Source organism: Cetorhinus maximus, chromosome 20, assembly GCF_964194155.1.
Source record: "Cetorhinus maximus chromosome 20, sCetMax3.hap1.1, whole genome shotgun sequence".
Classification (NCBI taxonomy): domain Eukaryota; kingdom Metazoa; phylum Chordata; class Chondrichthyes; order Lamniformes; family Cetorhinidae; genus Cetorhinus; species Cetorhinus maximus.
In genome coordinates this window covers 60132863-60144907 of record NC_135898.1, presented here as the reverse complement: position 1 = coordinate 60144907, position 12045 = coordinate 60132863, and the positions used below count along the sequence as shown (strand labels likewise).

At 44.5% G+C, this 12045-nt stretch overlaps 1 protein-coding gene and 1 long non-coding RNA gene across 4 annotated transcripts in view; both read right to left on the bottom strand.

Annotated features, from left to right (window-relative positions):
• The window catches only part of LOC144694420 (scavenger receptor cysteine-rich domain-containing protein DMBT1-like), a 126628-nt gene that overhangs the window by 18355 nt on the left and 96228 nt on the right, over positions 1–12045 (bottom strand). The gene's annotated exons all lie outside the window — the stretch shown is intronic.
• LOC144694422 (uncharacterized) lies at positions 7650–10360 on the bottom strand. The gene is made up of 3 exons (XR_013579749.1): positions 10235–10360; positions 8674–8700; positions 7650–7671 (listed from the first exon to the last, which is right to left on the bottom strand). It is a non-coding gene; the product is annotated as an uncharacterized LOC144694422 (long non-coding RNA).

Genomic DNA, 12045 nt, shown 5'->3' with positions numbered 1-12045 from the left:
CAATATATACAGCCCCACCGCTGTCAAGAAATAAGAGAAAATAAAATAAAACGTGTTCAGGATGACCGCTTTCCACTGCACATTCAGGGAGTGAAGCCCTTTGCACTTGTGATACATCTATGCATTTTGATGCAGAACCTACAAAGCCACATGTGTGCGGGCAATGGCACCCTGCACAATTGGGAAAGCTGCTATCCTGATGAAGCTAGGTGCACAAGAGGGATCAAACTGACCTCCGCTGCCCTAGACTACTGACTGCCAGTCACCTCCTTCATTGCAGTACATGACAAACTGAGAGTTTGTGGCCACAGTCATTGATAGTGCCATCCTTGTGCTGCTCTGGGGCTGCAGCTCTGCCCGCCAGACACAATAGATTTCAAGGCGCACCTGCTTTGTAAAATAGAGATGTCAAAGAGGTTTGCCAGAAACTTCTGCTCTCGCTGGTGGAGAGCTTTAAGGTGGCAAGGACACAGGGGAATCTCACCGCACACCTACCTCTGACAGAATTAAGAATTGTGCGGGAAGGCCCATCGCCAACCTCCCTTGCCCGCCGCCACTTATAGACCTTAAGGGGCCAATTAATGATTACTTGAGAGCCTCATCCCCCCACCGTTGGTCTTGACCCAGCTGCATGTGGCCCTGTCACCATGTGTTGCAGCTAAAACAGTGCGACCGCTTGTCGACTCTGGGGGTGGTGATGGGCAAAGGGGGTTCCATCGATCATGGACACTCAGGGTCTGATTGAGGACAGGAGATCTGGAAGTGGGAGCCCACTAAGACCCAGCCCCCTGCCCTGCTGCCAACCCCCCTGCACTCCTGACAGTAACATGGAAGTTGTTGATGATCCTTTTCTATCGGGTTATTGGTCCTGTCGGCTCCTGAATGCCTGTTCAGCTCTGTGAGGTTAAGAGATGACATGAGCTGGAATAATGATGTCAGATGCGCCAGTGTGAGGGTCACATCAGCTTTATACGCTGACTGATGTCACGATCCCTCTGCATACTTCCAGCAAACGCTCCTAATGCCCACCCAATGCCCTTGTCAAAATCAGGCCAGGCACGGCTCACTGAAAATATGGTCGCTATGGAGAGAGATTTTACAGTCACCGTATTTCAGGTTGACCCAGTTTGACCATTTGAAACAGCAAAGCACAGATCGGTCCTGACCATAATGTCACAGATCACAAGACACACTGCAGAAAAAAACCTCACATCATCAGGACTCAGCTGTACTGATTCACAATATGAACTACAACCTTCATTGACGTGTCATTCTTTAGTTTAAAAGTTAGTATTGTAATCATAATATACTAACAACATAAATTTAAATATTAGCTCATTTGCTGAAAGTTCTCTTACCGTAATTAATGTAAGAACAGTGATCACAGAAATCAGAACAACAGTTGCCATAAAATTGACAGCTGTAACCACAGGAACAACCTGATGAATATCCCCCACAGTTGTATCTGCATGAGCCGTGTCCTGTTATACAGTAAATGGCAAGTTAGATTTGATATTATGTTGATTGTTAACAAGGATGCAGATTACAATTTTCACAGAAATGTAATGAAGTTTTATCATTCCAAAGCGGATCAATACATTTTCTTTAAGGTATTTACATACCTGTTGATGTAGTTTCAGAAATCTCTGTTGAAACAAAAAAATAGCATAAGTAAGAAGAATGTTTTTTGATATCCATTCCCTACCTGACATGTTCAGTAGAACAGAGATCACAGAAATCAGAACAACAGTTACCATAATATTGACAGCTGTAATCACAGCAACAACCTGATGACTATCCCCCACAGCTGTATCTGCATGAGCCGTGTCCTGTTATACAGTAAATGGCAAGTTAGATCTGATATTATGTTGATTGTTAACAAGGATGCAGTTTACAATTTTCACAGAAATGTAAGGAACACTTATCATTCAAAAGTGGATCAAACATTTTGTAGAAGGTATTTTCCGTACCTGTGGTAGGTTTAGAAGCCTCTGTAAAATAAAAAAATAAGATAGGTAAGAAGATTATTTTTTCATCTCCATTCCCTACCTGACACATTCAGTAGAACAGGAGAATCTATCAACACATGCTAGGTACAACTTGCTGCAGAAAGGTTTCCTGCCCCCACTTGTGACGATTCAATTGTTACCGATAGTGGAAAGGCTGCAGGGTGTGATTCACACAGGAGGGAAACCCAAACACAGCAGGGCTGAGATAAAACACACCCCATTTGGATGTTGTGAGGGCCTCAACCCACACTGTGGCGGTCACAAATAGATGGAGAAGACGTAAATGCTCTTGAATTGTGGCTAAGGCCCATATAACTGACATGGTCAGAAGTTTTTTGTATGTCCCATTCTTTAAACTTAAAAAAAGGTTGCAGCTCTCACTGCATCATTATCACAGAATCACAGAATCACAGTGCAAAAGAGACCCTTTGGCCCATCGAGTCTGCACCGACACATGAGAAACACCTGACCTACCCACCTAATCCCATTTGCCAGCACTTAGCCCAAAGCCTTGAATGTTATGACGTGCCAAGTGCTCATCCAGGTACTTTTTAAAGGATGTGAGGCAACCTGCTTCCACCACCCTCCCAGACAGTGCATTCCAGACTGTCAGCACCCTCCAGGTAAAAAGGTTTTTCGTCACATCCCCCCTAAACATCCTGCCCCTCACCTTGAAATTATGCCCCATTGTGACTGACCCTTCAATTAAGGGGAACAGCTGCTCCCTATCCACCCTGTCCATGCCCCTCATATGTCTGGTGTCCAATTGTAACTCCCAAACGGTGAGTGGGCAGCAGGGATTTGGATGACTGCATGTTTACGGAGATAATATGCAGACTTTATACGGCAGTTTACGAAGACTTTAACAAATCAACGAGGTGATTCTCTGAGTACAGACATTAAGGTTAATTGTTCTGACTGATTTCGGGTGAACAAAATATACAAACTGATAATGTAACAGAAATTGAGGTTAAATATTACTGACCTGTTGTTGAAGAAACATTGCAGTATCCTATAGAGGAACACATACAGCTTATTTGCATTGGTAAGTGTTTTTGAAGAATCTTCTATAATTCATACTCATAGAAATATTATTATTAAATTATTAACATCAGGTATTATTGACAATTAAGAACAAGTGGACAGGTAAAGTCGCACTGGGGCAACGAGCCTGTCACACAAGGTATACAAGATATACAGCCCCACCGCCGTCAAGAAATAAAACAAAATACAACGTGTTCAGGATGGCCGCTCTCCACTGCACATTCAGTGAGTGAAACCCCTTGCGGTCATGATACATCTCTGCATTTTGATGCAGAACCTGAAAGCCACATGTGTGCGGTCAATGGCACCCTGCACAATGGGGAAAGCTGCTATCCTGATGAAGCCAAGGTGCACAAGATGGAAGCAACTGACCTCCCCTGCCCTAGACTACTGACTGCCAGTTACCTCCTTCATTGCAGTACATGACAAACTGAGAGTTTATGGCCACAGTCACTGACAGTGCCATCCTTGCGCTGCTCTGGGGCTGCAGCTCTGCCCGCCAGAGGCAATAAATTTCAAGGCGCACTTGCTTTGTAAAACAGAGATGTCACACAAGTTTGCCAGAAACTTCTGCTCTCGCTGGTGGAGAGCTTTAAGGTGGCAAGGACGCACGGGAATCTCACTGCACACCTACCTCTGACAGAATTAAGAATTGGGCGGGAAGGCCCATCGACAACCTCCCTTGCCCTCTGCCACTTATAGACCTTAAGGGGCCAATTAATGATTACTTGAAAGCCTCATCCCACCACCGTTGGTCTTGACCCAGCTGCATGCGGCCCTGTCACCATGCGTTGCAGCTAAAACAGTGCGACCGCTTGTAGACTCTGGGGGTGGTGATGGGTAAAGGGGGTTCCATTGATCATGGACACTCAGAGTCTGATTGAGGACAGGAGATCTGGAAGTGGGAGCCCACTAAGACCCAGCCCCCTGCCCTGCTGCCAACCCCCCGGCACTCCTGACAGTAACATGAAAGTTGTTGATGATCCTTTTCTATCGGGTTGATGGGTGGTCCTGTAGGCTCCTGAATGCCTGTTCAGCTCTGTGAGGTTAAGAGATGACATGAGCTGGAATAATGAAGTCAGATGCGCCAGTGTGAGGGTCAAATCAGCTTTACACGCTGACTGATGTCACGATCTGTCTGCATACTTCCAGCACACGCTCCTAATGCCCACCCAATGCCCTTGTCAAAATCAGGCCAGGCACAGCTCACTGAAAATATGGTCGCTATGGAGAGAGATTTTACAGTCACCGTATTTCAGGTTGACCCAGTTTGACCATTTGAAACAGCAAAGCACCGATCTGTCCTGACCATAATGTCACAGATCACAAGACACACAGCAGGAAAAAACCTCACATCATCAGAACTCAGCTATACTGATTCACAATATGAACTGCAATTTTCATTAAAGTTTCACTCTTAAGTTTAACAGTAATTGTTTTGTATTCATAATATACTAACAACATAAATTTAAATATTAGCTCTGTTGCTGAAAGTTCTCTTACCGTAATTAATGTAAGAACAGTGGTCACAGAAATCAGAACAACAGTTGCCATAATATTGACAGCTGTAATCACAGGAACAACCTGATGAATATCCCCCACAGCTGTATCTGCATGAGCCGTGTCCTGTTATACAGAAAATGGCAAGTTAGATCTGATATTATGTTGATTGTTAACAAGGATGCAGATTACAATTTTCACAGAAATGTGAGAAACACTTATCATTCAAAAGTGGATCAAACATTTCCTAGAAGGTATTTTCCATACCTGTTGTAGGTTTAGAAGCCTCTGTAAAATAAAAAAATAAGATAGGTAAGAAGATTATTTTTTCATCTCCATTCCCTACCTGACACATTCAGTAGAACAGGAGAATCTATCAACACATGCTAGGTACAACTTGCTGCAGAAAGGTTTCCTGCCCCCACTTGTGACGATTCAATTGTTACCGATAGTGGAAAGGCTGCAGGGTGTGATTCACACAGGAGGGAAACCCAAACACAGCAGGGCTGAGATAAAACACACCCTATTTGGATGTTGTGAGGGCCTCAACCCACAGTGTGGGGGTCACAAATAGATGGAGAAGATGTAAATGCTCTTGAACTGTGGCTAAAGCCCCTATAACTGACATGGTCAGAAGTTTTTTGTATGTCCCATTCTTTAAACTTAAAAAAAGGCTGCAGCTCTCACTGGATCCTTATCACAGAATCACAGTGCAGAAGAGGCCCTTTGAGTCTGCACCCACACGTGAGAAAGACCAGACCTACCGACCTAATCCCATTTGCCAGCACTTGGTTCAAAGCCTTGAATGTTATGACATGCCAAGTGCTCATCCAGGTACTTTTGAAAGGATGTGAGGCAACCTGCCTCCACCACCATCCCAGGCAGTGCATTCCAGAGCGTCACCACCCTATGGGTAAAAAACTTTTTTCTCACAACCCCCCTAAACCCTCTGACCCTCACCTTGAACCTATGCCGTCCTGTGACTGACCCTTCAACTAAGGGGAACAGCTGCTCCCTATCCACCCTGCCCATGCACCTCATGTGTCTGGTGTCCAATTGTAACTCCCAAACGGTAGGTGGGCAGCAGGGATTTGGATGATCGCATGTTTACGGAGATAATATGCAGACTTTATACGGCAGTTTACGAAGACTTTACCAAATCAACAAGGTGATTCTCTGAGTACAGACATTAGGTTAATTGTTCTGACGGATAGAGGGTGACCAAAATATACAAACTGATAATGTAACAGAAATTGAGGTTAAATATTACTGACCTGTTGTTGAAGAAACATTGCAGTATCCTACAGAGGAATACATACACCTTATTTGCATTGGTAAGTGTTTTTGAAGAATCTTCTATTATTCATACTCATAGAAATATTATTATTAAATTATTAACATCAGGTATTATTGACAATCACGAATAAGTGGACAGATAAAGTCGCACTGGTGCAACGAGCCTGTCACACAAGATATACAAGATATACAGCAACCCCTCCCGTCAAGAAATAAAACAAAATACAACGTGTTCAGGATCGCTGCTCTCCACTGCACTTTAAGTGAGTGAAACCCCTTGTGGTCGTGATGCATCTCTGCATTTTGATGCATAATCTACAAAGCCACATGTGTGCGGTCAATGGCACCCTGCACAATGAGGAAAGCTGCTATTCTGATGAATCCAACATGCACACATGGGATCAAACTGACCTCCCCTGCCCTAGACTAATGACTGCCAGTCACCTCCTTCATTGCAGTACATGACAAACTGAGAGTTTGTGGCTACAGTCACTGACAGTGCCATCCTTGCGCTGCTCTGGGGCTGCAGCTCTGCCCGCCAGACGCAATAGATTTCAAGGCGCACTTGCTTTGTAAAACAGAGATGTCACACAAGTTTGCCAGAAACTTCTGCTCTCGCTGGTGGAGAGCTTTAAGGTGGCAAGGAGGCAGGGGAATCTCACTGCACACCTACCTCTGACAGAATTAAGAATTGGGCGGGAAGGCCCATCGTCAACCTCCCTTTCCCACAGCCACTTACAGACCTTAAGGGGCCAATTAATGATTACTTGAGAGCTTCATCCCCCCAGCATTGGTCTTGACCCAGCTGCATGCGGCCCTGTCACCATGCATTGCATCTAAAACAGTGCGACCTCTTGTCGACTCTGGGGGTGGTGATGGGCAAAGGGGGTTCCATCGATCATGGAAACTCAGGGTCTGATTGAGGACAGGAGATCTGGAAGTGGGAGCCCACTAAGACCCAGCCCCCTGCCCTGCTGCCAACCCCCCGGCACTCCTGACAGTAACATGGAAGTTGTTGATGATCCTTTTCTATCGGGTTATTGGTCCTGTCGGCTCCTGAATGCCTGTTCAGCTCTGTGAGGTTAAGAGATGACATGAGCTGGAATAATGAAGTCAGATGAGCCAGAGTGAGGGTCACATCAGCTTTACACGCTGACTGATGTCACGATCTGTCTGCATACTTCCAGCACACGCTCCTAATGCCCACCCAATGCCCTTGTCAAAATCAGGCCAGGCACGGCTCACTGAAAATATGGTCGCTATGGAGAGAGATTTTACAGTCACCGTATTTCAGGTTGACCCAGTGTGACCATTTGAAGTAGCAAAGCACCGATCTGTCCTGACCATAATGTCACAGATCACAAGACACACAGCAGAAAAAACCTCACATCATCAGAACTCAGCTATACTGTTTCACAATATGAACTGCAATTTTCATTAAAGTTTCACTCTTAAGTTTAACAGTAATTGTTTTGTATTCATAATATACTAACAACATAAATTTAAATATTAGCTCAGTTGCTGAAAGTTCTCTTACCGTAATTAATGTAAGAACAGTGGTCACAGAAATCAGAACAACAGTTGCCATGATATTGACAGCGGTAATTACAGGAACAACCTGATGAATATCCCCCACAGTTGTATCTGCATGAGCCGTGTCCTGTTATACAGAAAATGGCAAGTTAGATCTGATATTATGTTGATTGTTAACAAGGATGCAGATTACAATTTTCACAGAAATGTAAGGAACACTTATCATTCAAAAGTGGATCAAACATTTTCTAGAAGGTATTTTCCGTACCTGTTGTAGGTTTAGAAGCCTCTGTAAAATAAAAAAATAAGATAGGTAAGAAGATTATTTTTTCATCTCCATTCCCTACCTGACACATTCAGTAGAACAGGAGAATCTATCAACACATGCTAGGTACAACTTGCTGCAGAAAGGTTTCCTGCCCCCACTTGTGACGATTCAATTGTTATCGATAGTGGAAAGGCTGCAGGGTGTGATTCACACAGGAGGGAAACCCAAACACAGCAGGGCTGAGATAAAACACACCCCATTTGGATGTTGTGAGGGCCTCAACCCACAGTGTGGGGGTCACAAATAGATGGAGAAGATGTAAATGCTCTTGAACTGTGGATAAAGCCCATATAACAGACATGGTCAGAAGTTTTTTCTTTGTCCCATTCTTTAAACTTAAAAAAAGGCTGCAGCTCTCACTGGATCCTTATCACAGAATCACAGAATCACAGGGCAGAAGAGGCCCTTTGGCACATCGAGTCTGCGCCGACACGTGAGAAACACCTGACCTACCCACCTAATCCTATTTGCCAGCACTTGGCCCAAAGCCTTGAATGTTATGACGTGCCAAGTGCTCAGCCAGGTACTTTTCAAAGGATGTGAGGCAACCTGCCTCCACCACCCTCCCCGGCAGTGCATTCCAGACTGTCACCACCCTCTGGGTAAAAAAGTTTTTTCTCACAACCCCACTAAACCACCTGACCCTCACCTTGAACCTATGCTGTCCTGTGACTGACCCTTCAACTAAGGGGAACAGCTGCTCCCTATCCACAATGACCATGCACCTCATGTGTCTGGTGTCCAATTGTAACTCCCAAACGGTAGGTAGGCAGCAGGGATTTGGATGACCGCATGTTTACGGAGATAATATGCAGACTTTATATGGCAGTTTACGAAGACTTTACCAAATCAACAAGGTGATTCTCTGAGTACAGACATTAGGTTAATTGTTCTGACTGATATAGGGTGACCAAAATATACAAACTGATAATGTAACAGAAATTGAAGTTAAATATTACTGACCTGTTGTTGAAGAAACACTGCAGTATCCTATAGAGGAACACATACAGCTTATTTGCTTTGGTAAGTGTTTTTGAAGAATCTTCTATTATTCATACTCATAGCAATATTATTATTAAATTATTAACATCAGGTATTATTGACAGTTACGAACAAGTAGACAGATAAAGTCGCACTGGTGCAACGAGCCTGTCACACAAGGTATGCAAGATATACAGCCCCACCGCCGTCAAGAAATAAAACAAAATAAAACGTGTTCAGGATGGCCGCTCTCCACTGCACATTCAGTGAGTGAAACCCCTTGTGGTCGTGATACATCTCGGCATTTTGATACATAATCTACAAAGCCACATGTGTGCGGTCAATGGCACCCTGCACAATGGGGAAAGCTGCTATCTTGATGAAGCCAATGTGCACAAGATGGAAGCAACTGACCTCCCCTGCCCTAGACTACTGACTGCCAGTCACCTCCTTCATTGCAGTACATGACAAACAGAGTTTGTGGCCACAGTCACTGACAGTGCCATCCATGCGCTGCTCTGGGGCTGCAGCTCTGCCCGCCAGACTCAATAGATTTGAAGGCGCACTTGCTTTGTAAAACAGAGATGTCACACAAGTTTGCCAGAAACTTCTGCTCTCGCTGGTGGAGAGCTTTAAGGTGGCAAGGACGCACGGGAAACTCACTGCACACCTACCTCTGACAGAATTAAGAATTGGGCGGGAAGGCCCATCGTCAACCTCCCTTTCCCACAGCCATTTACAGACCTTAAGAGGCCAATTAATGATTACGTGAGAGCTTCATCCCCCCAGCATTGGTCTTGACCCAGCTGCATTCGGCCCGGTCACCATGCATTGCATCTAAAACAGTGCGACCTCTTGTCGACTCTGGGGGTGGTGATGGGCAAAGGGGGTTCCATCGATCATGGACACTCAGAGTCTGATTGAGGACAGGAGATCTGGAAGTGGGAACCCACTAAGACCCAGCCCTCAGCCCTGCTGCCAACCCCCCGGCACTCCTGACAGTAACATGGAAGTTGTTGATGATCCTTTTCTATCGGGTTGATGGGTGGTCCTGTCGGCTCCTGAATCCCTGTTCAGCTGTGTGAGGTTAAGAGATGACATGAGCTGGAATAATGATGTCAGATGCGCCAGTGTGAGGGTCACATCAGCTTTACACGCTGACTGATGTCACGATCTGTCTGCATACTTCCAGCACACGCTCCTAATGCCCACCCAATGCCCTTGTCAAAATCAGGCCAGGCACGGCTCACTGAAAATATGGTCGCTATGGAGAGAGATTTTACAGTCACCGTATTTCAGGTAGACCCAGTTTGACCATTTGAAACAGCAAAGCACCGATCTGTCCTGACCATAATGTCACAGATCACAAGACACACAGCAGGAAAAAACCTCACATCATCAGAACTCAGCTATACTGTTTCACAATATGAACTGCAATTTTCATTAAAGTTTCACTCTAAATTTTAACAGTAATTGTTTTGTATTCATAATATACTAACAACATAAATTTAAATATTAGCTCTGTTGCTGAAAGTTCTCTTACCGTAATTAATGTAAGAACAGTGGTCACAGAAATCAGAACAACAGTTGCCATGATATTGACAGCGGTAATTACAGGAACAACCTGATGAATATCCCCCACAGTTGTATCTGCATGAGCCGTGTCCTGTTATACAGTAAATGGCAAGTTAGATCTGATATTATGTTGATTGTTAACAAGGATGCAGATTACAATTTTCACAGAAATGTGAGAAACACTTATCATTCAAAAGTGGATCAAACATTTCCTAGAAGGTATTTTCCATACCTGTTGTAGGTTTAGAAGCCTCTGTAAAATAAAAAAATAAGATAGGTAAGAAGATTATTTTTTCATCTCCATTCCCTACCTGACACATTCAGTAGAACAGGAGAATCTATCAACACATGCTAGGTATAACATGCTGCAGAAAGGTTTCCTGCCCCCACTTGTGACGATTCAATTGTTATCGATAGTGGAAAGGCTGCAGGGTGTGATTCACACAGGAGGGAAACCCAAACACAGCAGGGCTGAGATAAAACACACCCCATTTGGATGTTGTGAGGGCCTCAACCCACAGTGTGGGGGTCACAAATAGATGGAGAAGATGTAAATGCTCTTGAACTGTGGATAAAGCCCATATAACAGACATGGTCAGAAGTTTTTTCTTTGTCCCATTCTTTAAACTTAAAAAAAGGCTGCAGCTCTCACTGGATCCTTATCACAGAATCACAGAATCACAGGGCAGAAGAGGCCCTTTGGCACATCGAGTCTGCGCCGACACGTGAGAAACACCTGACCTACCCACCTAATCCTATTTGCCAGCACTTGGCCCAAAGCCTTGAATGTTATGACGTGCCAAGTGCTCAGCCAGGTACTTTTCAAAGGATGTGAGGCAACCTGCCTCCACCACCCTCCCCGGCAGTGCATTCCAGACTGTCACCACCCTCTGGGTAAAAAAGTTTTTTCTCACAACCCCACTAAACCACCTGACCCTCACCTTGAACCTATGCCTTCCTGTGACTGACCCTTCAACTAAGGGAAACATCTGCTCCCTATCCACAATGACCATGCACCTCATGTGTCTGGTGTCCAATTGTAACTCCCAAACGGTGAGTGGGCAGCAGGGATTTGGATGACCGCATGTTTACGGAGATAATATGCAGACTTTATATGGCAGTTTACGAAGACTTTACCAAATCAATGAGGTGATTCTCTGAGTGCAGACATTAGGTTAATTGTTCTGACTGATATAGGGTGAACAAAATATACAAACTGATAATGTAACAGAAATTGAGGTTAAATAATACTGACCTGTTGTTGAAGAAACATTGCAGTATCCTATAGAGGAACACATTTGCTTTGGTAAGTGTTTTTGAAGAATCTTCTATTATTCATACTCATAGCAATATTATTATTAAATTATTAACATCAGGTATTATTGACAGTTACGAACAAGTAGACAGATAAAGTCGCACTGGTGCAACGAGCCTGTCACACAAGGTATACAAGATATACAGCCCCACCGCCGTCAAGAAATAAAACAAAATAAAACGTGTTCAGGATGGCCGCTCTCCACTGCACATTCAGTGAGTGAAACCCCTTGTGGTCGTGATACATCTCGGCATTTTGATGCATAATCTACAAAGCCACATGTGTGCGGTCAATGGCACCCTGCACAATGGGGAAAGCTGCTATCCTGATGAAGCCAAGGTGCACAAGATGGAAGCAACTGACCTCCCCTGCCCTAGACTACTGACTGCCAGTCACCTCCTTCATTGCAGTACATGACAAACAGAGTTTGTGGCCACAGTCACTGACAGTGCCATCCATGCGCT